General features: G+C 50.9%; 1 protein-coding gene and 2 non-coding genes across 3 annotated transcripts in view; all 3 read left to right on the top strand.

Annotated features, from left to right (window-relative positions):
• Nucleotides 1-22,281, top strand: part of LOC127054300 (zinc finger protein 707-like) — a 1,187,881-nt gene that overhangs the window by 23,385 nt on the left and 1,142,215 nt on the right. The gene's annotated exons all lie outside the window — the stretch shown is intronic.
• On the top strand, nucleotides 4,787-4,858 carry TRNAC-GCA (transfer RNA cysteine (anticodon GCA)). Its single transcript has one exon. It is a non-coding gene; the product is annotated as a tRNA-Cys (tRNA).
• On the top strand, nucleotides 8,256-8,329 carry TRNAI-UAU (transfer RNA isoleucine (anticodon UAU)). Its single transcript has one exon. It is a non-coding gene; the product is annotated as a tRNA-Ile (tRNA).

Below are 22,281 nucleotides of genomic sequence, written 5' to 3'. Positions count from 1 at the left end.
CTGCTAACTTTTTTAAAATTGCTACAAATTGTACAACTCTTTCATTTTCTTTTTGGTCTCTTTTGTGGAACCGATATCTTTCATTAACTACCAGTGGTTTTGGGGAAAAATGGGACCCCAGGATCCCTGTAAGATTTAGTCTCAGTAAGATTTCATGTCACTGTAAGATTTAGTCTCAGGCTTAACAGGGTATAGTAAGCTGCGTAGCAGGGAGTAGGTTTTAGCTCCTACAACACTTAAGAATATGGGCACCTTCTTCTCTTCTGGAATGTCATTTGCAATAACAAAAAGCTCAAAACACTCAGTATATGCAGGCCACTGCTCTATATTCTCATCAAAAGGTTCCAGTGGCCCAGTCTGAGTAGCTGTGATTTTTAGTTTCACTTTCTGTACCTTGATTTCTACTTCCTTGTGTTGCTGGAGCAGCACCGGAATCCCATCCTCGTCGCCACTTGTTATATCCTTAGGGGCAGCCGGTTTAGGAAGAAATCACTTGAGGCTAGACAGCAGACAGCTAACAAAACTACCATTTATTTACAGACACAGAGCTAATCCAACCGGCCGAAGCTGGCTGGGCTAACCCCTAATAATCTAACTCAGTTGCATGGGAACAAAAACCATGACAACCAAATACACAACAGTGGGCACCCTGCTGTGTGGAAGGGATCACGGTAACCCAGACTCAGGGCTGGAACAGGCCCATGATTGAGGGGGTGGCTGCATGGTTTACAGCGCCCTGATGTCTCAGACAATGTGTCTCTCCCAAAGTCTCAGATCTGCATTCCCAGAAGGCTCCTGCGCTGCCTCTGCTCCTTTCACCTTCTACAGCAAGGAGCAGCAGCAAGGGGCAGGGAAGAGCCATAGGCACTAGGTGGGGGGCAGAGGCTTCAGGAACCCAGAGTGTTTGCCTGTCTGGGCATTTTGGCTGAGACCTCAGGGACACATTGTCAGGCAGAATCCCAGGCATCTGTATGAAAGGAGCATAAGGATGTAAGAGCAGTCAGACTGGGTCAGACTGGGTCCATCTCGCCCAGTGTCCTGTCTTCCCATAGCGGCCAAAGCCAGGTACCCCAGAGGGAATGAACAGAACAGGTAATCATCAAGTGATCTATCCCCTGTCACCCGCTCCCAGCAAACAGAGGCTAGGGACACCTTCCCTGCCCATCCTGGCTCAGAGCATGTCCTCCATGAATCGATTTAGCTCTTTTTCTGAGCCCTGTTATAGTCTTGACCTTCACAACATCCTCTGGCAAGGAGTTCCGCAGGTTGACTGTCTGAAAAAGTACTTCCTTTTGTTTGTTTTAAACGTGCTGCCTATTAATTTTATTTGGTGACTCCAAGTTCTTGTGTGATGAGAAGGAATAAGTAACACTTCCTTATTTACTTTATCCACACCAGTCATGATTTTATAGACCTCTATCATATCCTCCCTTAGTCATCTTTTCTCCAAGATGAAAAGTCCCAGGCCTATTATTCTCTCCTCAGATGGCAGACACTCCATACCCCTTTCTGAACCTTTTAGAATTCCAATACATCTTTTCTGAAATGGGGTGACCATATCTGCATGCAGCATTCAAGATGTGGGCGTACCATTGATTTATACAGCGGCAATAAGATTTTCTCTCTTATTTTCTATCCCTTTCTTAATGATTCCCAACATTCTGTTTGCTTTTTGCCGGCTGCTGCACACTGAGTGGATGTTTGCAGAGAACTATCCCACAGTGACTCCAAGATCTCTCACTTGAATTGCAACAGCTATTTGACATCCCATCGTTTTATATGTAGAGTTGGGATTGTGTTTGCCAATGTGCATCACTTTGCATTCATCAGCATTGAATTTCATCTGCCATTTTGTTGCCCTTTCACCCAGTTTTGTGAAATCTCTTATTAGCTCCTCACAGGCTGCTTTGCACTTAACTATCCTCAGTAGTTTTGGATCATCTGCAAATTTTGTCACCTCGCTGTTTAGCAGATCATTTATCAATATGTTGACTAGTCCTGGTCCCAGTACAGACACCACTAGTTACCTGTTTGCATCCTGAAAACTGACCATTTATTTCTACCCTTTGTTTCCTAGCTTTTAACCAGTTATTGATCCACATGAGGACCTTCCAGAGGTGAAAGTAAGTGAGTCCAGTCCAGTATGGGATACCAGCAAGAGCGGGTACGCTGTGCCAGCCCGGCCCGGCTTCCCCAGGCTGGTGATTTAAAGGGCCCAGGGCTTCCTGCAGTGGCCGGAGCCTCGGGCCCTTTAAATCGTCTCCCAACCCCCTGCCGGAGCCCCGGGGAGCAAATCACTGCCGTGGATGCTGCTCTCTCCTGCTCTGCGAACACAGAGCAGGGGCGGCGGGAGCTTCCTTACAGTGGGGGGGCACCGTTGTCTGAACTGTGGCACTCCCATGACACCCCTTCCTCAAGGACCCACACTCACACCACCCCTCCCCCCGAGGCCACACCCACAGAATGCCTCTTCCCCCCAATACTCCACCCTTCCCCCCACTCCATCACTGGTCCTAACAGCTGGTAAACAGTGGTGGAGCCACAGCCCTCTAACCCCCTGTTTCAACACCCATGACACAGAGCTAAGCAGGCAGCAGTGTGTGTGTGTGTGTGTGTGTGTGTGTGTGTGTGTGTGTGTGTGTGTGTGTGTGTGTGTGTGACAGAGGCTGCTGTGCTGACCTGAGCCAGTGAGGGAAGCAGGGGCTGATGTTGGGGCTGTCTCCCTCCCCCTGCCTCAGGACTGGTTGCTTGCAGCAGCTGTCTGCACTTAGAGGCAGTGTGCCCACACACTCACTCTCCCCCTACACACGCAAACACACTCTCTACCCCACCAGACACATTGCAGTTGAAAAGCAGCTGGCAATCTAGTAGGAGTCCCATGGAACAATGGGATAGACAAACCTGCATCATGTGATGCTGTACCAGCCATGAGGTCTTGCAAACCCTTCCCAAAACACCTGCAGCCAGTTGCACAGCTACCCACAATGCACTGCTTTATGTAGCCATCCAAGATTCTAGCCTGGATGTGCTCTGGTGACACAAGGAGTATAGTGTGGACATGCAACAGCTGTTTAATTAAAACACTTTAAAGCCACATTACCCAATAGTGTAGACATAGCTTGGGAGTGAGAAAAGACCCAGCTCCCTTGAAACTAAAGAACCACAACTTCAGCTGTAGTCGACAGGATGTGAACCTGTGCTAGGAAACCCTAATGGATTGCTAGTCCATCGACTTAGCCACTCGGCCATAACTACTTGTTTGAAATGGGTCTCTCACTACACTCTAGTTCTGTTCTCAATCTGTGATCAATTCCAGTTGTTCCCTCAGACCAGCTTCCACAACACACACAGTGCTGTGCCTTTGTGGAGTTGTGTCCATGGCTGAACTGCAAGAATTCCTGCTCATTTCCCTTCTGGGTGGAGCATGAGGAGGGTGTTTTTGTGGTCAATGACGTTCCTCTAGATTGTTGTCCATTTCCTGCCTTGATCATTCAGACAGTTCCTTTACCATCATATCCCCAGCACATCAGGGATTGCAATAGCAGAGGGTAGGTTTTCTCCTGGGCACTGAGCTTTGCTAGGGGATTGGTGGCTCCTTTCTTCCTCACCCTGGAGTAAACTCAGCTATTTATTCCATCCTTGATGTTTCAATGAATAACAAGAGATGACCGAGGAAAGAGGTGGACAGGGCGGGTCTTAGGGGACGGGCAGAGAGGTGTGGGTGGTGGACAGGTCAGGTCAGGGGAGGGGATAGAGAGGTGTGAGTGCTGGGCAGGGTGGGTCCCAGGGGAGAAGCAGAGAGGCACAAGTGGTGGGCAGGGCTGGTCTTAGGGGAGGGGGCAGAGAGGTTTGGGCAGGGTGAGTCTCAGGGGAAGGGCAGAGAGGTGGGGGCAGCAGACAGGCCTTGGGGTAGGGGGTGGAGAGGCAGAAGGGGGCCTTCGGGTAGAAGAGGAGCAAGCGAAAGTTGGACCAGCAGGCCTCAACCAAAGAGAAAGAGCAGGGGTGGGAAGTGGCCAAATGGGAGTGAGGGCAGAGCATAGGTGGGGCCTCAGAGGGAGGAGAATGAGTCAGGGGGTGGAGTGGGCAGGGCCACCCAGAGGATTCAGAGCCTGGGGCAAAACAAAATTGGGGGCCCTTTCCATAAAAAAAGTTGCAATAGTCTAGAATACTATATTCTCATGGGGGCCCTTCAGGGCCTGGGGCAAATTGCCCCACGTGCCCCCCCTCTAGGTGGTCCTGTCCTCAGCCTCTCCTTGTAAGTCCCCTGCCCCCTAATCATTTTTGTTGCCCTCTCCTAGATTCTCTCTAACTTGTTTCTCTAGTGGGAGGGCGAAAACTGGACGCAATGCTCCAGATGTGGCCTCACCAATGCCGAATAGAGGGGAATAGTCACTTCCCTCCATCTGCTGCCAATACTCCTTCTAATCCAGCCCAGTATGACCAGTTACCCATATTGAATGCACACCCACCAATATTTGATCAATTGGTTACTGTCCATTCAGGAGGTTCTTTCCTACCTATTCATAAATAATGAAGATGCTCTAAGCAGAGGGGAGAGAGCTGTCCCGCCCGTGTAGTTAATCCATCTCCCCGAGAGGTGGTAGCTACGTCACTGGGGGAATCTATGTGGGTGGGTGTGCAAGCTGTGATGTCTCCATGCATCTATAAGTTTAATGAAACCCCATTTTTAAAAGCACTGTGGTCTGGGAAGAGAACAGGAGATCTCTGAGGCAGGGCCTGTCCTTCAAACTCTTTAAGATCACTGACTTACTTTCTTAGCAGTCATGGGGGTATAGCTCAGTGGTAGAGTGTTTGACTGCAAATCAAGTAGTCCTTGGTTCAGATCCAAATGCCCCCTTACGCACCTCTTTCTTCAACAAAAGTAATTGTATTTCTGTTATGTTCACGAGTTCCACTGAGTAGGGATCCCTGAAATGAATGCAAACACTTATTATCTTCCTGTGCAAATGCATATAAACCTAGCAAACATGTGCCTCCACTGAAATCAGTTCAAATCCTCTAAAGGATTAAAGAATCCTTATTGAGGTTGCAGGAAAAAACCATCCTGATGTGTAGAAAGAATAGTAAATATGGCAGGTGGCCAGCTTGGCTTAACAGTGAAATCCTTGCTGATCTTAAACGCAAAAGAGAAGCTTACAAAAAGTGGAAGATTGGACAAATGACCAGAGAGGAGTATAAAAATATTGCTCAGGCATGCAGGAGTGAAGTCAGGAAGGCCAAATCACACTCGGAGTTGCAGCAGGCAAGAGATGTTAAGAGTAAGAAGAAGGGTTTCTTCAGGTATGTTAATAACATGAAGAAAGTCAAGGAAAGTGTGGGCCTCTTACTGAATGAGGGAGGATGTGGAAAAAGCTAATGTACTCAATGCTTTTTTTGTCTCTGTCTTCACAAACAAGGTCAGCTCCCAGACTGCTGCACTGGGCAGCACAGTGTGGGGAGAAGGTGACCAGCCCTCTGTGGAGAAAGAAATGGTTCGAGACTATTTAGAAAAACTGGAGACCAGCACATGTCCATGGGGCTGGATGCGCTGCATCCGAGGGTGCTAAAGGAGTTGGCGGATGTGATTGCAGAGCCATTACCCATTATCTATGAAAACTCATGGCGATCGGGGGTGGTCCCAGATGACTGGAAAAAGGCTACTGTAGTGCCCATCTTTAAAAAAGGGAAGAAGGAGGATTTGGGGAACTACAGGCCAGTCAGTCTCACCTCAATCCCTGGAAAAATCATGGAGCAGATCCTCAAGGAATCACTTCTGAAGCACTTAGAGGAGAGGAAAGTGATCAGGAACAGTCAGCATGGATTCACCAGAGCAAGTCATACCTGACTAACCTAATTGCCTTCTATGAGGAGATAACTGGGTCTGTGGATGAGGGGAAAGCAGTGGATGTGTTATTCCTTGACTTTAGCAAAGCTTTTGATGTGGTCTCCCACAGTATTTTTGCCAGCAAGTTAAAGTATGGGCTGGATGAATGGATTGTAAGGTGGTCTGAAAGCTGGCTAGATCGTCAGACTCAATGGGCACTGATCAAAGTCTCCATGTCTAGCTGGCAGCCAGTTTCAAGCGGAGTGCCCCAAGGGTTGGTCCTGCAGCCAGTTTTGTTCAATATCTTCATTAATGATCTGGAGAATGGCGTGGACTGCACCCTCATCAAGTTTGCAGATGACACTAAACTGGGAGGAGTGGTAGATATGTTGGAGGGTAGGGTTAGGATACAGAGGGACCTAGACAAATTAGAGGACTGGGGCAAAAGAAACCTGATGAGGTTCAACGAGGACAAGTGCAGAATCCTGCACTTAGGACAGAAGAATCCCATTCGCTGTTACAGACTAGGGACCGAATGGTTAGGAAGCGGTTCTGCAGAAAAGGACCTAGAGATTACAGTAGACGAGAAGCTGGCTATGAGTCAACAGTGTGCACTTGTTGCCAAGAAGGCTAACGGCATTTTGGGTTGTATAAGTAGGGGCATTGCCAGCAGATTGATGGATGTGATCATTCCCCTCTATTCGACATTGGTGGAGCCCCGTCTGAAGTACTGTGTCCAGTTTTGGGCCCAACACTACAGGAAGGATGTGGAAACCTTGGAAAGATTCCAGCAGAGGGCAACAAAAATGATTAGAGGTCTGGAGCACATGACTTATGAGGAGAGGTTGAGGGAACTGGGCTTGTTTAGTCTGCAGAAGAGAAGACTGAGGGGGGATTGGATAGCTGCTTTCAAGTACCTGAAAGGGGTTCCAAAGAGGATGGATCTAGACTGTTCTCTATGGTACCTTATGACAGAACAAGGAGTAATGGTCTCAAGCTGCAACAAGGAAGATTTAGGTGGAATATTAGGAAAAAACTTTTTCACAAGGACGGTGGTGAAGCACTGGAATGGGTTACCTAGGGAGGTGGTGGAATCTTCTTCCTTAGAGGTTTTTAAGGTCAGGTTTGACAGAGCCCTGGCTGGTAAGATTTAGTTGGGGATTGGTCCTGCCTTGAGCAGTAGATTGGACTAGATACCTCCTGAGGTCCCTTCCAACCCTGATATTCTATGATTATATGATTAAATGTTCTGATGGTCTCTTCTGGACATAAAATCGACTAATTTCTGAAAAACTGAATGTAGCATTGGGAGCAGCGTCTGATGTTTTACTGTCTAGCCAACTTGCTTCCTAGAATGAATGCTCCTTGAGTGTGGTGATTCACAGGGAGTAGCTCAAACCTCCAAAGTGCCTGGCCAGGGGCAGGACATTGGCACAGCAAGGGAGGGGTGTAGCAGTGACATCACAAAGGCCTTTTACAGGACCTCACACTTTTGGTCAAAGACTGTTGTTGGGGAGGTGGTAACCTCACAGAGAGATTCTGACATCATCCAGGCAGGAGAGTGGCGAGGGGCCAGGGAAACCTCAGAGACCCCTGTGGCTTTGCTTCAGCAAATCTCCTTCTCCAGGTCTGTCTTTGAGGACTGAGAGAGTATTCGGGTTCACGGACGTGAGCGCCAGGAGGAACCTCTTTCTGGTTTTCTCCTTCTCTTCTAGTGATTTTACTAGAAAACAGCCATCCCTGTTTAGAAGGTAAGAGCCTTCTCGAGGGAAGGGGTGTCATGGGGGTGTCAGAGTTCAGATGCCAAAGCCCCGCAGCCCCACTGTAAGGAAGCTCCTGCCATCTGCTCTATGTTTGCAGGGTGGGAGTGAGCAGCATCCATGGCAGAGATTTGCTCCTGGCTGCCGGAGCAGAGCAGCAGGCTCAGCTGTCAGAACTTCCTGGAGCTATGAAAGGGGAGGGCCCCATGGCTCTGTAGCAGAATGCAGGGCAGGTGAGCTCACAGATGGCATTGTGGGATACTGCTGGAGGCCAGTTATGGTTATATAATGAACGGCAGCATCTAAACTGGCACTCTGTCACTTTAAGTTTGCTGCAAAAAGCTCTAGGCCTCTCGTCGAGGTGGTTTTATTTTGTCACCAAAACAGGGCAGTTTTGTGGCCAGACGTGGCATTGCAGTGTGTGCACCAGCCAAAAGCTGGTGACCGAGGGAGCGTTGTGTGTTTTTCAAGCACCTCAGCAATGTGATGATGCTAAAATAACTTTGTAGTGCAGACCTGGCCAAAGATTCACACACACACGCACAGCTTGCAAGGAAAACCTGATCTTCTCCTCTGCTTTGCAGAATCCAAACACAAGCAAAGCTTGTCAGGGCCTGGTGGAGATGTCAGTGAGTCAGGTGTGGTCAGACACTGTGTTTTAGCTATATGCAGGCACCATGGCTCAGCTGGTTAAAACACTTACCTTATAAGCAGGAGATCCTGGGTTCAACTCCCAGTGGTGCCTGAGGGAGTAGATTTTGGAGCACCTGGTATTGGCTACTGTCAGAAGACAAGATTCAGAGCTAGATGGGCCTTTGGTCTAGCCCAGTGTGGTTTTTCTTATGGTTTAAATTATGCTCACAGCCACTGATAATAGAGTTACTGAAAGTTTGGGAGTTAGGAGCTGATAGTTTAGTGGTCCAGTCCCCTTACAGATGACCTCCTCCCTCTGGGACAGGGGCAGATCTGAGCTCTCACACCAAATGCTCATTGTGGCTGCCAGAATCTGTGGGCAGCTCGTTTAGTTTCCATCGAAGGTTGAGTCCTGCTTTGTGCCCAGTGTCTGAGAATGAAAATCCTAAACTGCCCTTTGAAATAACAAATGCAGCAGGACAGGTCATTGTCCCTGTCCCAAAGCAGACAGACCAGGGGAGAAATGCCATTGAGTCCACGGTAATACTCCACTGCCGTTTTACCTTTTTGGCTTGCTAAACTCCCTCCCAACCTTGTGGGGTCCCAGACCCCGGTATTGAGCCTGAGCCGAGACGTCTACACTGCAAATTTACCACCCCACGGCCCAAGCCCCAGGAGCCTGAGCTGGCATGGGGCAGCTCTGGGTGTTTCATTACACTGTGGACATAGCCTAGCATTACGTCTACACTGCCATTAACACACCCAAGTCACTATTCTCAAACCCTGGGTCAGCTGATTCAGGCTTCTGGGGCTTGTGTTGCAGGGTAATAAAATTACAGTGTAGAAACTTGCGCTTGAGTCCAGCCTCAGGGACCCCACGAGGGGTGAGGGTCTCCGAGCCTGGGCTCCAGTCTGAGCCCAAATGTCTGCACTGCAGCTTTTAGCCTCACAACCTGAGCCCCAGAAGCCCAAATCAGATCATCCAGGCCAGCCGGGCCACAGGGATTTTATCTCAATATAGCTGCACTCTCAGGGTACGTCTACATTGCAATGCAAGCCCAGGGTTAGCAGAAGTCATGTCAGCAGCCCCAACACATGAACCTAAACCACGAGGAAAAGATCCACCCACAAATAAGCTGGGCATTGTCCTTTTCCCTACGGTTCGTAAGTCCAGCAACCAAAAGTCATTTAACATGAGCCATCCCCTCTCTGCACCCCACTCACAGCTATTGTCCTTAGTCAGTGCAAGCCCAGAGGTGCCTCTGTAGAGTTCATCTGCCATCCTGGGTGGAAAAGGGGGAAAATAAGAAGGCACCGTACTCACTATGTTGTCTAGGGACTCACTCGCGCCTCCACAGCCACCCTGTCCTAAAGTTGGTCTAATACCTAAATTTTACTATGAGGACTCAGACCCCAGCCCACTTGGTTTTGGAACCAATGTCCCCTGCCTAGCGAGTGCTATTGAATTGAGGGTGAGTCCCTCCATCGGGGTCTGCCAAGCACAGTTCTGCTGCCCTCGATTCACACAACAAGGACAACAACCCTTTATTTCTCCTGTCCCAATAACAAGGAGACTGGGAATCCAACACCAGCCAAAAGTGATCATTTTGGCAAGCAACCCAACATATTTCCAACATACTGTAAAATCCACATGAAGACTCATACACGAAACCTTGCAAGAAAATCTTCCTGAGGGGGTCTGAAGCACCTGCTGCTGGAGGGAAGGAAGGAGCTGTGGGCTGGGACTGAGGAGCACTGGGAATAGGAGGGGGCTGTGGGTTGGGATTGAGGGGCACTGGGAATAGGAGGGGGCTGTGGGTTGGGATTGAGAGGCAATGGGAATAGGAGGGGGTTGTGGATTGGGGCAGAGGAGAAGGGTGAAAAGGAGCAGGCTCTGGTTGGGAGTGAGGAGCAGTGAGCACAGGAGGGACTGAGGGTTGGGTCTGAGGGGCATTGGGAATAGAGGGGAAATGGGTTTAGGCTGAAGAGTATCCTCATTTTGGGATCCAGCAGGATGGGGAAGGCAGCAGGCGATTCTAATTCCTTAGGGATATTCTGTGTGTGTGTGTGCAGGGGAGGAACATGCTATATGCTCAGAGGCCTTTATTCCTCCAGGCTGTGAGAACAGGGGGGATGTCAGGAAGTTGCCCCTTCAATCCCCACCCCCACAAAGGCCCTTCTTAGGAAAGGCAAAATCCTGAAGAGAAAAAACAAGATAAAAGACAACTCCAGAAAGACAGAATTTTAAAGATATAGTGAGCAGTTCATCACCTGACTAGGGACTTGAATTCTGGACCCTCAGATTATCAGTCTGCTGTGCTACCAACTGAACTAGCCAGGTTCACCAAGCGAAAGTGTAAGTTGGTGCAGAAGAGAAACTAGTCAAGAAAACAAGAGCAGGAAACAATAGGGGAAACCTGCTGCTCTCTCTGGCGTGGTCAACACTACGAGTTTATATCTAATTTAGCAGCATTAAATCGCATTAACCCTGCATCCGTCCACACAACGAAGCCCTTTATATCAGTATAACGGGCTCTTAATACCGGTATCTGTACTCTTCCCTGATGATGAGTAGTGCTGAAATCGGTATAGCTATGTCGGATTAGGGTTAATGTGGCTGCAATTTGATGGTATTGGTCTCCGGGCACTATCCCACAGTGCACCATTGTGACCGCTCTGGACAGCAATCTGAACTTGGATGCACTTGCCAGGTATACAGAAAAAGCCCTGCGAACTTTTTGAATTTTGAATTTCATTTCCTGTTTGCCCAGCGTGGAGTGCTGATCAGTACAGGTGACCATACAGTCCTAGAATCAAAAAAGAGCTCCAGCATGGACCGTACTGGAGATACTGAAGCTGATCTCTGTATGGGGAGATGAATCTGTTCTATCAGAACTCCGTTCCAAAAGAAAAAATGCCAAAACATTTGAAAAAAATCTCCAAGGCTATGATGGACAGAGGCCACAACAGGGACTCAGTGCAGTGCTGAAACTTAAGGAACTGAGACAAGCGTACCAGAAAGCCAAAGAATAAAATGAATGCTCACGGAGGGAGGGGCGACTGATGATTGTAGCTATCCCACAGTTCCCGCACTCTCCGAAAACCATTTGAATTCTTGGCTGAGCTCCCAAAGCCTGAAGGGTCAAAAACATTGTCGTGGGTGGTTCAGGGTATATGTCGTTGCCTCCCTCCACTCGTGAAAGGAAAGAGAAAAAAAATCCTTTCTTGCCTTTTTCCAATGTCACCGTATGTCTACTGGATGCTGCTGGCAGATATGGTGCTACAGCGCTACACAGCAACATCCCCTTCCCTTCCCTTCCCTTGCAGACGGCAGACAGTACAGTAGGACTGGTATCTGTCATTGTCATCCCGTGAGTGCTCCTGGCTGGCCACAGTGAGGTCGGCCAGAAGTGCCTGGGCAAAAATGGGAATGACTCCCAGCTCATTCTCTTCTTTAAGCTTTGTCTAATGGACATTCAGTCCTGCCTGGACTATCCTAGCAGCTGGAGGCTGCGCTCCCCTCCCCCCTTTGATCTCTGCTTGCAGAAGCAATAAAGTCAGTGTTGTTTGAAATTCCTGCATTCTTTATTACTTCATCACACAAATGGGAGGATAACTGCCACGGTAGCCCAGGAGGGGTAGGGGAGGAAGGGAAGCAATGAGTGAGGCTAGAATGACATGCAGCTCATACTTTCTGCCATACTCCTTCCTAGACAGTCTCTTCCCATTCTGTATGTGTGAAACTGATTGTTCCTTCCTAAGTGGAGCACTTTGCATTTGTCTTTATTGAACTTCATCCGGTTCACCTCAGGCCATTCCTCCAATTTGTCCAGATCAGTTTGAATTTTGACCCTGCCCTCCAAAGCAGTTGCAATCCCTCCTAGTTTGGTATCGTCCGCAGACTTAATAAGCATACTTTCTATGCCAATATCTAAGTCGTTGATGAAGATATTGAACAGAGCTGGTCGCAAAACAGACCCTTGCGGAACCCCACTTGTTATACCTTTCCAGCAGGACTGGAAGCCATTAATAACTACTCTCTGAGTACAGTTATCCAGCCAGTTATGCACCCACCTTATAGTAGCCCATCTAAATTGTATTTGCCTAGTTTATTGATAAGGATATCATGTGAGACCGTATCAAATGCCTTACTAAGTCTAGGTATACCACATCCACCGCTCCTCCCTTAGCCACAAGACTTATTGTCCTATCAAAGAAAGCACTCAGATTGGTTTGACACGATTTGTTCTTTACAAATCCATGCTGGCTATTCCCTATCACCTTACCACCTTCCAAAGGTTTGCAGATGATTTCTTTAATTTTTGCTCCATTATCTTCTCTGGCATAGAAGTTAAACTAACTGGTCTGTAGTTTCCTGGGTTGTTTTTATTTCCCTTTTTATAGATGGGCAATATATTTGCCCTTTTCCAGTCTTCTGGAATCTCCTCCATCTCCCATGATTTCCCAAAGATAATAGCTAGAGGCTCAGATACCTCCTCTATTAACTCCTTGAGTATTCTAGGATGCATTTCATCAGGCCCTGGTGACTTGCAGGCATCTAACTTTTCTAAGTGATTTTTAACTTGCTCTTTTTTTATTTTATCTTCTAAAATTACCCCCTTCCCATAAGCATTCACTTTGTTAGACATTTGTTCAGACTTCTCAGTGAAGACCAAAACAAAGAAGTCATTAAGCATCTCTGCCATTTCCAAGTCTCCCGTTACTGTCTCTCCCTCCTCACTGAGCAGTGGGCCTACCCTGTCCTTGGTCTTCCTCTTGCTTCTAATGTATTGACAAAAAGCCTTCTTGTTTCCCTTTATTCCGATAGCTAGTTTCAGGTCATTTTGTGCCTTTGCCTTTCTAATCTTGCCCCTGCATTCTTGTGTTATTTGCCTATATTCATCCTTTGTAATCTGACCTAGATTCCATTTTTTATATGACTCCTTTTTCATTTTGTAGGTCATGCAAGATCTCGTGGTTAAGCCAAGGTGCTCTTTTGCCACATTTTCTATCTTTCCTACCCATAGGAATAGCTTGCTTTTGGGCCCTTAAGATTAATGTCTATTAATCTTTTAACTAACACTCTCTCTCTTTTCTTTTCTAATAAATTTTAGCTTAGTTAATAAGAATTGGCTATAGCATGTCTTTTGGGTGAGATGTAAGTTGACTGGTGAGTCTTACCCACATGCTCAGGGTTTAGCTGATCGCCATATTTGGGGTCAGGAAGGAATTTTCCTCCGGGGCAGATTAGCAGAGCCCTAGAGGTGTTTCACCTTCCCCTGCAGCGTGGGGCATGGGTCAATTGCTGGTGGATTCTCTGCAGCCTGAGGTCTTCAAACCACAATTTGAAGACTTCAATAACTCAGACATAGGTTAGGGGTTTGTTATAGAAGTGAATGGGTAGGGTTCTGTGGCCTGCTTTGTGCAGGGGATCGGACTAGATGATCACATTGGTCCCTTCTGACCCTAGAATCTATGAATCTATTAATCTAAGTTATAATTGAACCTGGGTATGTGGCTGATCCTTGGGATCGGAAGAATCTTTTCTTTTATGTGATGAAGTAAGATTTTCATGAATCATCATCATATCTGACAGGTGTGTCTGGATGGAGGCCTGAGGTTGCGTACTTTAAGGGAACTGCGTGGTTTAAACTTCTAGGTAACCAGTGAGGTACTACAGAAGCTGTTTTGTGCTGGCTTGGTAAATCTAAGTATTGAAATAACCACCAGCGTTTGGGATTTGTCTGCCCTGTTTTGTTTGCAGTTCAGCTTGATTGAGTGACCTCAGCTAGCTCCCACGGGCAGCACCGTCACACCTAAATCCTGGTTGTAGGGGTCCGGGGGATCTTAGGGGCCTTGGGGTGCACAGAGGCATCCTAGGAGTCTTAGGGGATTTGTGGGGGCCCAAGATACCTATGTCCAGGCTGTAGGGTTACCAGGCCGTCTTAGGAGTTCGGGTGGGCATAGATACGTATGTCCAGGCTGTATCGGTCACAGGGGGGATTAGAGGTTTTGTGAGGAGCACAGATATCTACCTCCAGATTGTAGATGTCCCAGGGGGCTGTTAGGGGGGTTGTGGGAGTGCAAATACATATGTCCAGGCTGTAGAGGTTCCTGGGGGGTTAGGGGGTTTCTGAGGGGCACATATATCTACGTGCACACTGGAGTGTCCCAGGGGGCTTATGGCGTCTATATGGGGTACAGATACCAATGTCCTGGCTGTATAGGTCCCTGGGGGACTTAGGGGGGTTGTGGGAGGCACAGATACCTAAGTTCAGGCTGGAGGGGTCTCCAGAGGGCTTAGGTGTTTGTTGGGGGGCACAGATACCTACGTCCAGGCTGCAGGGGTCCCGAAGGCGCTTTGGGTCTGTCACAGACTGTGGGAGAGTCTGGTCCTGCACCCCTCTTCCTGGGACTCACAGTGACTCTCAGCCAGCCAGTAAAACAGAAGGTTTATTGGACAACAGGAGTGAAGGATACAGAAGAGCTTGGAGGCACAAGCAGGACCCCGCAATAAAGTCCTTCTGGGAGTTCAGGAAACTTAGTTTCCAGTTTGGGATTCCCTGAATTCCAACCATCCAGATGAAAAGCGAAACTGAACTAACCCAACTCCCTCCAGCCAGCCCCTTCCTGTGTCCAGCTTCCCGGGCAAAGGTGATGACCCCCTCCCACCTGCCTAGCACAGGTTACAGGCTGAGCACGTGTCCGGTCCTAAAGTCACCCTCTGCTCTCCCATCCCCCACACAGACAGTCCCCACTCCATCACAGTAATGCCCAGTGCATTTCCCGCATGGAGCAACAGTGACACCGTGTGGCCACGCCGGGTAATGCACAGAGCATTTCCTGCATGGAGCAACAGTGACACTGTGTGGTCACGCAGGGTAATGCAAAGAGCATTTCTGTCATAAAGAAACAGTGGCACCGTGTGGCCACCCAGGTTAATGCCCAGAGCATCACACCTACGTAGAGGCTGTAGAGCTCCCTGGGGGGCACTGGGGTTGTGGGGGTTACAGATAGCTACGTCCATTCTGGAGGCATTCCGGTGGGGATTAGGGGCTTCATGGAGGACACAAACCTCTACGTCCAGGCTGGAGAGGTCCCTGGATGTCTTAGGGGGTTGTGGTGAGCACAGATACATACATCCAGGCTGTAATGGTCCCTGAGGGTTTAGGGAGTTGATGAGTGGCACAGAAACCTATGTATGGTCTGGATGGGTCACTGGGGGACTTAAGGGTTTGTGGTTATGCAGATACCTAGATCCCGATTGGAGGGGGCCCTGGGGAGCTTATGGGGTTTGTGTGTCATACACACACCTACAACCAGGCTGGTGGGGGCTCTATGGGTTTTAGGGGGCTTGTGGGGGGCAGAGATACCTATGTCCAGGCTGCAGAAGTCCTGGGGAGGGCTTAGGGGGTTCCTGGAGGTCCCAAATATCTACATCCATGCTGGAGGAGTTCTGGCAGTATTAGGGAGTTGTGGTGGGGGGCACAGATACCTATTTCGAGGCTGTAGGGGTCCCAGGGTTGCTTTGGGGCATTTTGGAGTACAGATACCAATGTCCATGCTGTAAGTGTCGCTGGGAGGATCAGTGGGTTCATGAGGGTGCACAGATACCTACGTCCAGGCTATAGGGATCCTGGGGGGTGGTCTTAGGGGGTTGTGGAGGGCACAGATACCTTCATCCAGGCAAGAGGGGTCCTGGGGGCCTTAGGGGGTTCGTGTTGGGCACAAATACCTGCGTCTAGGCTGGAGGGGTTCCGGAGGGCTTAGGGGGGTTGTGGGGAGCTCAGATAAATATGTCGAGGCTGGAGGGGTCCCATCATGGCCTAGGGGGTCTGTGGTGTTCACAGATACCTGCATCTAGGCTGGAGGGGTTTTGAGGGTCTTAGGAGGGTTGTGGGGGCAGATACCTATGTCCACGCTGGAAGGGTCCCGTTGTGGCTTAGGGGATTCGTGAGGTCAGAGATACCTATGTCTAGGCTGGAGGGATCCTGGGGGGGATTAGGTGTGTTGAGGGGGGAACAGATACCTACGTCCCAATTGTAGGGTGCCCTTGGTAGCTTAGGAGGTTTGTGGGGGTCACAGATACAAACATCCATGCCATAGGGGTCCCAAGGGTCTTTGTGGGGTTCTGGGGGTCACAGATACCTACCTACAGGCTGGAGGGGTCCTGTGGGTCTTAGGGGGCTTTTGGGGCATACAAATGCTTACATCTGGGCTTGTGGGTTCCCTGGGGGGCTTAGAGGTTTGTGGGGAGCATAGATATCTTTATATGGGCTAGATGGGTCCCGGTGGGATCAGGGGGTTGTGGGGGGGGAGCACAGATACCTGTGTAAGCAGAAGCAGGATGAACTCTAGCCTGACATCTGGTGGTGAATTATGGCAAGTGTGGAAACGAATTTCAGGGACTGATCGTGTTTGCATAGGCACACCCACCCCGCCTAACACAGCCACGGCAGCCTGGGATGGTTGCTTTGGCAGCTGTGATATCCCCAGTTTATTTGTTGTTGGGGTGTGAGATGTGGAGTGTTGTCACCCTGATTGTGTGGATGAGGAACTGTGAAACTGCTTTGAGACAGGGATTCTCACCATCAATTCAGTGGCACTCGCTAGACAAGGGAGTGGGCTCCTTCGGTGAACCAGAAACACCATTTGCACTTTCTTTTTTTTTGAGCAATTGAATAGCAGAGTTGATTTTTGATTCTTCTAAGATTTGAAGTTGTAGTTTCCTGAGCTGAAATTGCTAAATAGCAGTGCTAGTTAGTGGGAGAGTCTGAAACTATATTTTAGAGCAGAACAGCTGATGGAGAAGAGTAGTTTGTTGGATGGTGGGAGTGGCCCATGGAGTAAGGTGAGCTGAGCAGTTCTTGGGGACAGCTGCAACAGATCACAGGTTGGCTGGTAGAGCAGAGTAGTTGGTGGACTGAGCTCAGCAGTTCGTGGGGAAGGCGGAAGCAGAATCCCATGGATAGGCAGGGCAGTCGGTAGTGGACCATGTAAGGTGCCCCTTTCTACCCAGGCTGGCAGGGGGAAAAACCCTGCAGATAGACACTTGAACTCTAGTGCTGCGGGACTGTGTGTGATTTTGGGGTTGCTGGACTCTTGAAACATTTGAGGTATTGGACTTTGGAGTCTTGGGGTGATTTGGGGATTGATAGACTCAAGATCCCAGGGAAAAGGACATGGCCTAGTTGAGGTGTTTTCCAAATTTAATGCTATGTTGTTTATCTTACATTATTAAACATTTCCTGCTACACCCAGACTCTGTGCTTGCGAGACGGAAAGTATTGCCTATTTGAGGCACCTAGGGGTGCGTATGTAAAATTTTCACATGTCACTGGTTGGGGGCTGAAGCTGGTTTTCATTACGTTGTAGGGAAGGGACCCCTATGTATTGAACCCAGTCCTTGCTGCTATCAGTTCAGCCTGGCAGAAGGGTTCCACTTACATCCAGGCTGGAGGGGTCCTTGGGGGGCTTAGGGGGCTCGTGGGGGCACAGATACATAGGTCCATGCTGTGGGGGTCCCTGGGGGGCTTAGGGGTTTGGTGGGGGGCACAGATACCTACATCCAGGCTGCAGGGGTCCCGGAGTGTCTTAGAGGGTGTAACGGAGTGTGGTGACATCCGGCCTGGCACCCCTCTTCCTGGGACACACAGTGACTCAGCCAGCCAGTAAAACAGAAAGTTTTTTTGGCCAGCAGGAGCGAAGCGTACAGCAGAGCTTTTGGGCACAACCAAGACTCCTCAATCGAGTACTTCTGGGGGTTCAGGAAGCTTAGTTCCGAGTTTGGGATTCCCTGAATTCCAATTACCCAGCTCCAAACCAAAACTAAACTAACTCCATCCAGCCAGCCCCTTCCTGTGTCCAGTTTCCCGGGCAAATGTGCTGACCCCTTCCCCCCTGCCTAGCTCGAGTTATAGGCTTAGGTCCTGTCCCTCACCTAAAGTCACCCCCTGCTGTCCCATCCCCCACACAGACAGTCCCTGCTCCATCACAGTAACGCCCAGAGCATTTCCAACATGGAGCAACAGTGTCACCGTCTGGAAACGCAGGGTAATGCACGGAACATCACACCTACTTAGAGGCTGTAGAGATTCCTGGGGGGCTTAGGGGTCATGGGAGGTACAGATAGCTACGTCCAGACTGGAGGCATTCCGGGGGGGCTTAAGGGGGTTCATAGGGTCACAGATACCTACATCTAGGACGGTCAGGACCCTGGGGGAGTTAGGGGGGTTGTGGGGGGCATAGGTACTTGCGTCCAGGCTGTAGAGGTCCTGGTGGGAATTAGGGGCTTCGTGGAGGACACGAATACCTACGTCTGGTCTGGAGGGGTCCCTGAATGGCTTAGGGGGTTGTGGTGAGCACAGTGGACCCTGGGGGTTTAGGGACTTGGTGAGGGGCACAGGTACCTATTTATGTCCTGGAGGGGTTTCTGGGGGTTTTTGTGGTATTGTAGGGGACACAGATTCCCACATCCAGACTATAGGGATTCTGGGGGGGGGGCTTAGGGCATCGGGGGGCACAGATACCTACATCCAGGCTGGAGGGGTCCCTAGGGGCTTAGGGGGTCTGTGGGGGGCACAGCTATGTACATCCAGGCTGGAGAGGTTCCGGGGAGAATTAGAGGGTTTTGCGGATGGCAGAGATACCTATCTCCAGGCTCTAGGGGTCCCTAGGGGGGCTTTGGGATTTTTTGGGAAGCACAGACATCTATGTCCAGGTTGAAGTGGTTCCTGTGGGGTTTAGGAGGTTCCTGGGGGGCACAGATACTTAGGTCCATGTTGTAGGGGTCACCAGGTGGATTAGGGGTTTTCTGGGGGGCACAGATACATACATCTAGGCTGTATGGATCCCTGGGAGGCTAGGGGGTTTGTGGGGTACAGAGATACCTACATGCTGGCAATAGGGCTTCCAGGGGGAATTAGTGTGTTGGGGGTGCACAGATACCTAGGTCCAGGATGGAGGGATTTCGGGCGGGGGGCTTTGGCAGTTTGTGAGGGGCACAGATACCTGCATCCAGGCTGCAGGGGTGCCTGGGGGGCTAAGGAGGTTTCTGGTGGGCACAGATACCTACCTCCAGGCTGGAGGGGGTCCTCAGCACTTAGGGGTTGTGGGGGACACAGATACCTAAGTCCAGGCTGGAGAGGTATGGGGGTCTTATGGGGTTCGGGGGGGCACAGATACTTATCTCTAGGCTGTAGGGGTCCCTGGTGGGCTTAGAGGGTTTTCGGGGGCCCCAGATACCTAAGTCCATGCTGTAGGCGTCCCTACAGGTGCTTATGGATTCGTGGGGTGCACAGAAACTTATGTTCAGGCTGGAGTGGTCCCGGGGGGGGTTGGGGTTTCGTGGGGGGCACAGATACGAACCTCCAGGCTGTAGGAGTCTCAGGGGGGCCGTGGGGGTACAGAGACCTACATCTAGGCTGGAGGGGTCCTGGGGGGTATAGGGGGTTTGTGGGGGGCACAGATATCTAGGTCCAGGCTGTCGGTGTCCCGGGGAGATTAGGTGGTTCACTAGGGGCTCAGATACATCCAGGCTGGATGTGTCCCGAGGAGCTTAGGGGGTTCGTGGGGTGCTCAGACACCTGTGTCCAGGCTGTAGGGATACCTGGGGGCTTAGGGGGTTCGTGGGGGTCACAGATAGGTACATCCAGGCTGAAGGGGTCGCTAGGGCATTTAGGGGGGCTGTGGGAGCACAGATATCTATGTCCAGGCTAAAGGGGTAATGGGGGTGCTTAGGGGATCAGGGCAGACACAGATATCTACATCCAGGGTCTAGGGGTCCCCAGGAGATTGGGGGTTGAGGGGGGAACAGATACCTACGTCCTAGCTGGAGGGGTCCTGGGTGGTTTAGGAGGTTCGTTGGAGTCACAGATACCTACGTCAAGGCTGTAGGGGTTCCTGGGGCGTTAGGGGGCTTCCGGGGGTCACAGATACCTACGTGCAGACTGGAGGGGTCCTGGAAGGCTTAGGACATTTATGGGGGGCACAGATACCTACATCCAGGCTGTAAGGGTTCCCATGGGGATTAGGGGGTTTATGGGGGGCACAGATACCAACGTCCTGGCTGTAGATGTTCCTGGGGTGCATAGAGGGGCTGTGGTTGTACATAACCCTACATCCAGGCTGTCGGGGTCCCGTGGGGGACTAGGGGGTTCGTGGGGAGCTCAGATACCTACGATCAGCTATTTGCTGGGCAGGCTCCGCTCAACTGCTCTCCTCTCACTGATCCTGCGGGGGCTGAGTGATTCCACCCCCAAACAGCCTCAGGGTTCCGGGAGGGAGGTTAGGGGGAGGAGAAGCGATACAATACGGTAATAACAGTAATAATGATAATTACTGCAACCAGGAGAGGTGAGGCATTTTAGAACTCGTTACTCAAAAAACTGAATTTAAGCATAAGACAGAAATAAAATGATGAAATGCACAGACCTGTTAAAAAGCTCCCGAGACGGGAACTTCAGCCCCACATCTTCTGCCAGGGTCCACGGCTTCTCCTCCCTGCCCCAGGGTGGCTCCTCTCCCCCTTCATCCCCCCCAGTGCAGCTCCTGCTGGGGTCTGGGCTTCTCCCGCCCCCCCCCCGGGCCTCCCAACCCTATATGGCTTCTCCTCCCCTGCCCCAGCTTGGCGCTTCTCCCCCTTCCTCCCCCCACTGCAGCTCCTGCAGGGGCCCGGGGCTTCTCCTCCCCCCCGCTCCCTCCCCAGCGTGGCTCCAGCTCAGTCCTGGGCTTCTCCCCGACTCCAGCTCGGCTCCTCTCCCTCCCCTGCCCCCTGCCAGTATCTGGAGCTTCCCCTCCCCCCAACCTACCACTGCCCCCAGCCCCAGCGTAGCCGGGCTCCCTGGGGCACCCGATGCTGCTGTGGCCGGAGCCGAGCCTGGCGGGCGGGGAGCAGTGATTCACATGGACGCCATGGCAAAGCCATCACCCCGAGAGGTGTGGGGCAGCCCCAGGAAAGCGGGACAGGCTGTGCTGCTGCTGGCTCTGCACCCCCGCCCACCCCGACCCCTGAGGCTGTTTGGGGGGGGACTCAGCCCCCGCAGGAGCAGGGAGGAGGTAGCAATTGAGCAGAGCCTGCCCAGCAAACAGCTGATCGCAGCTGTGCGCAGGCTGCCTCCAGGGAAAAGCTCAGCTGGACATAGGTATCTGTGCCCCCATGAACCACTAAGCCCTCCAGGGACCCCTCCAGTATTGACATAGGTATCTGTGCCCCCCACAACCCCCTAAGCCCCCCAGGGACCTGTACAGCCTGGAAATTGTCACCTGTGCACCCCATAAACCTCCTAATCCCCCTGGGACCCGTCTAGTCTGCACGGAGGTATCTGTGACCTCCAGAAATCCCCTAAGCCCCCCAAGACTCCTCCAGCCTGGAAGCAGGTATCTGTGCCCCTCACAAACTGCCTAAGCCCCACCCTGGGAACCCTCCAGCCTGGACCTAGGTATCTGTGCCCCCTCAACACACTAATTCCCCCTGGAAGCCCTATTGCCTGCACATAGGTATCTCTGCCCCCCCACAAACTCCCTTAGCCTCCCAGGGACCCCTACAGCCTAGATGTATGTATCTGTGCCCCTCAGAAAACCCCTAATCCACCCGGGAACCCCTACTGCATGGACCTAGGTATCTGTGCCCACAGGAATCCCCTAACCCCCCCCCAGGAACCACTCCAACCTGGACATAGATATCTGTGCCTCCCAAAAAAACCCTAAGCCCCCCAGACACCCCTAGAGCCTGGAGATAGGTAGCTCTGCCGTCTGCAAAACCCCCTAATCCTCCCCGGAACCTCTCCAGCCTGGATGTACATATCTGTGCCCCCCCACACTCCCTAAGCCCCCCGGGACCCCTCCAGCCTGGATGTAGGTATCTGTGCCCCCCTGATGCCCGAAGCCCCCCCCAGAATCCCTATAGCCTGGACTTAGGTATCTGTGTCCCCTACAATACCACTACGCCCTCCTACGGACCCCTCCAGGCCTTACGTAGGAATCTGTGCCCCTCACCAAGTCCTTAAACACCCAGGGATCACTGTGCTCACCACAACCCCCTAAGCCGTCCAGGGACCCCTCCAG

Source organism: Gopherus flavomarginatus, chromosome 6, assembly GCF_025201925.1.
Source record: "Gopherus flavomarginatus isolate rGopFla2 chromosome 6, rGopFla2.mat.asm, whole genome shotgun sequence".
Taxonomy (NCBI): domain Eukaryota; kingdom Metazoa; phylum Chordata; order Testudines; family Testudinidae; genus Gopherus; species Gopherus flavomarginatus.
Note: the sequence above shows the minus strand (reverse complement) of the source record. Positions and strands in the feature narration are given on the sequence as shown.